The following is a 5,521-nucleotide window of genomic DNA, read 5'->3' as shown; positions in this document are numbered from 1 at the left end:
TGAAGCAGCTTAAGGACTCTGCTGATCAAATCCTCTCCAGATCCAACAGTTTGCCTCTCAAGGCTTTAATCAAGAACCCTCAACGTACAAATCTGAAAGTCTCAAGAATCAAACTCCTATGCGCAACGCTAACTGAACTGTTTCTCACGCAGACTCCGGTGAACCAGTTTCCCAGGCCTGAACCAGAACCAGTCATTATCTCAGTGCTTGTAACAATAAACTCTGTTAAACCTTTTACTCCAGTTTCCGTCTCAGTGGTGTTCTGCATAATTGGGTCACACCAGTGTACCCATCATGACAAAAACCTGGAAACTCAGACAATGGCATGAATCATTCATGGAGAAATGCTTGCAGGTGGTACCAGAAGAGTAGAATTCTGTGGATGAAATGATGATTCCTTTCAAGGGGAAGTACAGCAGCATCAAGCAGTTTATGCGAGGCAAGCCACATCCATGGGGTTCAAAGTATGGGTAAGAGCAGCCAAGCAGTGCTGAGATGTAACAGGAGAAATACAGATACATTTTCATTATCTGAGGCCATGAGAATATAATTTGTGACTTTCACCATAGATGTTTCAGTGCTATAATTAGCTCTAAAGCCAGACTGAAACTCTTCAAAAAGATCAGTATGGTGTAAGGGGTCATATACTTGTTTTGCAACTATTTTCTCAAGAATTTTAGATTAGAAAGGAAGATTGGATATAGGTCTATAATTGACTAAGACTTTTGGTTTAAGAGATGGTTTCTTAAATAATGGTTTAATTACAGCAACCTTAAAAGCCTGAGGTAAAAATCCATGTAACAGATGTGGCAGTATAGAGTTGGAGGCAGATCTCCAATTGAGGTCTTGCTTTGATTGGCTCCCTACATCAGCTGGCTTCCTATAAAAAACCTTGGTCCTGCTGACACGCTACGTCTAACTTTAGGCATTGGTTGTCCCTGGCTCTCCACTTCCGTGTTTGTTTGTGCCTTATGGCAGGTACAAGGAACTTGTTCTCCTTGTTTTCAAGAGCCAAAGTTTTTTTCATTAATACAGTCATTTTATTTTTCTAGCACGGATAGTTGAATACCGCGTCACAGATCGGCTCAACATCAGCGCGAGAACTTATTTGGCCCTTGAAGCCTAATCAGCTTAGCCCAGTGCTAACTTAGCTTCCTGCACTGCAACAGACAAATTGGGCAACATGGTGGTAAGTAGTGTTTGTTCTGCATGTCCTGGTTCTAAAATTTAAAGTGTTGATAGCTGTTTTGCTTTGTTTTACTGTGCTTTGAGTGATTCTGCTGTTCTGCCCTGCTTGTTTGCATTGCTACCGATATTGGTTGCTTTAGTTGCTGCAGGCATACGCCTGCCTCACTGCTTGGTGTGTTTCCCAGAGGCTAATTATCTTTTTGGAGCCAAGCGGGACCCAGTTCAGCTTTCACAAAAAGATCCTTTTTAAATGGTCTAATGAACACTTTTTATTTTTCTTTTGTTTTTCTGCAGTGTTCACTCCATGTTTTTAACCTTTGTTGTGTTTCTTGTAGCTGATTGTCACATTTGTGGCGGTGGATCTCCTGGTGGTTGTTTCTTCTTGGATAGAGGTTCAATTTTTGGGGGGATTTATGGTGTGTTTTATGTTTTGTTTTCCCTCCAGTTATTTCCGCTGCTTCACCATTGGCCACAACTCCTGGCCCACCTATGCTTTTAAATGTGTATGGATAAATTTGATTTTAGAACTTATATCAAACTTGTATATATATATATATAAAAAAAAACTATTAATTTGAGCTGGATTGTCTTTTGCCTCTCAGTTATCAAACTTGTGTGACTAATTTCCCCCTACTTGCCACACAGGAATAGATTAATCACATCTAAAATGGAGATCAAAGGGAATACTTCCCTAAATAACCTGGTTGGAATTGGATCTAACAAGTTGAAGGCTTAGATGATGACAATAGTTTTGCCAACTCTGAAAGTTCAATTGGATCAAAGCAGTCTAAACTATCTATGGCTACTGATGCTACCCCACCTTCCAGAGATGAACCAATCATATTTAGAGGGATGTTAATGGACTTATTTTTAAGAGAACCTATCTTAATTATAATGAATCCCATAAATGTATTACTGTGAAGAGCAGGGGGGATGGGAGGTTCAACAGAGCCATGGGTCTGGGTGAGTTTGGCAACTATATTAAAAAGATATCAGAGATTATTCTTATTCTCCTTTATTAATGAGAAGAAATATGCTGCTCTTGCTTCACGAAGGGTCATCCTATACAGCAGTAACGTATTTTTCAAGACTAGATAGGATTCCCATAAGCATGAGGAGCACCATTTTCTCTCTGGTTTCCATGCATTTTGTTTCAGAGTGCTCAGCTCTGCATTTAACCAAGGATCCAGCTTTCTATTTTTAAAGTTTTTCTTTTTCAAAGGGGCTGCATTGTCTAAGGCAGTACCAAGAGAACCAGCAACCCGTCAACAAAATCAACCTGGTTTTCGTTAGATAACAACCTGTGAAGAGGAACAAACTAAACTTTTGCCCTCTGCAACACAGAGAGAAAGTGAAACAGCTGCTTTAAGGTTTATAACTGCACTATCTGATAATAATCTGCTTAAGTGAAACATTCTTTTGGGGGAGGTGAACTCTGTTAAAGTAATCCTGAAGTAATAAAAAGAGGCCAGAGCGGAGAGGGTTGTTAGGAAATACTGTTATTTCTTTGCTTTCAAAGCCCTATGTCAGCACAAGGTCCAAAGTATGAAGATGAGAATGTGTGGGACTGTTCACATTAGGAACAAAGCCAAAAGTGTCTAAGACAGCATTGAAGGCTGAACTTTAGCTACGTATCGCCCTCAATGTCAACATGGATGTTAAAATCCTCCATTATAATTACCCTGTCAGTATTCAACACCCAATAAGATAGATATTCTGAAAACTCATCTTAAAATTCAGTTACAAAAAGAATAGGTTTTGATTCTTTGCGATTTCGATAAGTTTAACTAATGGTTAAATGTTCAAAGGAGTAGTAACTATGAACTGCCTTTGGAGTAATCAATAAGTCAGAATGAAAAATTGTTGCTTATCATCCTCCTCCTTGCACAGAATTTCTGGGTATGTGAAAATGTAAATAACTTGGAGGAGTTGCCTCATTTATGCTGACATAACCCTTTTGCTGCAGTCAAGTTTCTGTAAGGCAACATTAATCAATGTGATTATCACAAATCAAGTCATTCACTAAGACTTTTTGAAGGCAGAGATCTTATGTTAAAGGTGCAGTAGGAGATCTTGGAAAAAAATGTTCCAGCAAGCTATATTTTTGAAGATACACAACCATGCCTCTCGAAACCATGCCTTCAAAACACATGAACGGGCATGGTGTCTGCAGCGTGTCTAGAGCAACAGGAGCAGCGGCTGGCAGGGAGACAGGCAGCACTTATGATGCAAAGCGCTATGATCACTCCCCTGAAACAGCTTATTAACCCCTAAATTAACTTAAAATGCCGAAATCTGCCGACAAAACATGTTTGCCTTTATTGTTCTGGTGCCTGCAGTTTGGATTATGGACATTAAAAACACCTTCCTGCCATGGGCTATCAGGGTTTTGGAGGACGAATATTTGGACAGATTCCTAGAAAGAGCTGTACCATCCAAAGTGGAATGAATGCCATCTCTCCAAATCAAACCAGGTTACACAGTACACAATTTAAGACTCAATTCAATTCAGTTTATTTATATAGCGCCAAATTCACAACACATGTCATCTCAAGGCACTTTACAGTTCACCAGATCATAGAGTCAAATTGTTACAAAGTTTTCTATCTAACGAAAACCAGTTGATTGCATCGACTCATTGACTCGAATGCACTCCCTCAATCTAAGCATGCTTGTAGCGACAGTGGAGAGGAAAAACTCCCTTTTAACAAGAAGAAACCTCCAGCAGAACCAGGCTCAGTGTGAGCGGCCATCTGCTGAGGCCGACTGGGTTTCAAGGAGACAGAAGCAGAGACACAAAAAGCAGCTATAAAAGGCGGCCCTGTCCAGGAAACACATAGCCAGGCAGACGAGCTCCGAGCCAGCTCCCATGTCAGAGGATGAAGAGAGCACATCTAGACAGTCACAGTCAGAGAAACAGGATTACAGTTGAAAACAGGCCAATCTCCAACATCTATAAACAAAGGTGTTGATGGCAGCAGCACAGCTGATATTTCTCTCCAGGATGGTGTCACAGCCAAACAGGAACAGACGAGGCAAAGCTACTATGAGATAAAGCAGAGAGAGCAGAACGTTAGAGATTTAACTTTAACAGATTCTGCAGAGTGGGAGAATAGAGATAGAATGATGAAATGGGGGTCCCCTTGTCCTCCAGAAGTCTAAGCCGATAGCAGCATAACTTTAGAGATAGCTCAGGATAACCTGAGCCACTCAACTATAAGCTTTATCAAAAAGGAAAGTTTTAAGCCTACCCTTAAAAGTAGACAGGGCGCCTCACAGACTAAAACTGGTAGTTGGTTCCACATGAGAGGAGCCTGATAACTAAAAGATCTGCCTCCCATTCTATTTTTAAAATTCTAGGAACCACTAGTAAACCTGCAGATTGAGAGCGAAGTGCTCTGTTAAGAACATAAGGAACAATCAGATCTCTGATATAAGATGGAGCGTGGCCATTTAAGGCTTTATATGTGAGAAGGAGGATTTTAAATTCTATTCTGGATTTAACAGTGTTATGGGGCTGCTCAGTGGCACAGTGGGTGGCACTGCTGCCTTGCAGCAAGAAGGTTCTGGGTCGATTCCTGGCCCGGGGTCTTTCTGCATGGAGTTTGCATGTTCTCCCTGAGCATGCGTGGGTTCTCTCCGGGTACTCCGGCTTCCTCCCACAATCCAAAAACATGACTGTTAGGTTAATTTGCTTCTCTAAATTGTCCTTAGGTGTGAGTGTGTGCATGAATGGTTGTTTGTCCTGTGTGTCTCTGTGTTGCCCTGTGATGGACTGGCGACCTGTCCAGGGTGTATCCCGCCTCTTGCCCATTGACTGCTGGAGATAGGCACCAGCACCCCTTGCGACCCCACTTGGGACAATGAAAATGGATGGACTGACCTCTAGGAAGATGACATGTTGGAATCCCTTCCTGATGTGTTTGCTGTCAGTGCTCTTACCAGGTCCCAAGCTCGTAAGCTGGAGGAAGTGAACAAGCTGCCAGCAGATGACCATTCAAACTCAGTGCTCCGAGAGGGCTTCACTCCAAACTCCCACTATCAATGTCACGTGAGGTTTTGAGCCAAACTCAGAAGAGTGATAAAACACTCACTAAGTGCTTTGAGAATGTGACTGATTCAATAAAGGACAAGACCCATATGTTTTTTGTTGAAGATGGATTACTTATGAGAAAATGGATCTCTAGGCCTGCCTTGCAACAGAAGGGTATTGAGGAGGATTGGGGAGTAGTTTATCAAATTGTCATTCCTCAAGGTTATCGTGAACAAATACTGCGGTTGGCACATGACCACTCATGGTCAGGTCATTTGGGAATCACTAAGACCCATGACC

At 41.6% G+C, this 5,521-nt stretch overlaps 1 pseudogene; it reads right to left on the bottom strand.

Moving 5' to 3' along the window:
* Positions 1-459: 459 nt before the first annotated feature.
* Positions 460-5,521, bottom strand: part of LOC107091003 — a 12,414-nt pseudogene continuing 7,352 nt past the window's right edge.

This window comes from Cyprinodon variegatus, unplaced genomic scaffold (assembly GCF_000732505.1).
Source record: "Cyprinodon variegatus isolate N-32 unplaced genomic scaffold, C_variegatus-1.0 Scaffold320, whole genome shotgun sequence".
NCBI classification, from domain to species: domain Eukaryota; kingdom Metazoa; phylum Chordata; class Actinopteri; order Cyprinodontiformes; family Cyprinodontidae; genus Cyprinodon; species Cyprinodon variegatus.
The sequence above is the reverse complement of the archived record's forward strand: the minus strand, read 5'-3'. Positions and strand labels throughout refer to the sequence as shown.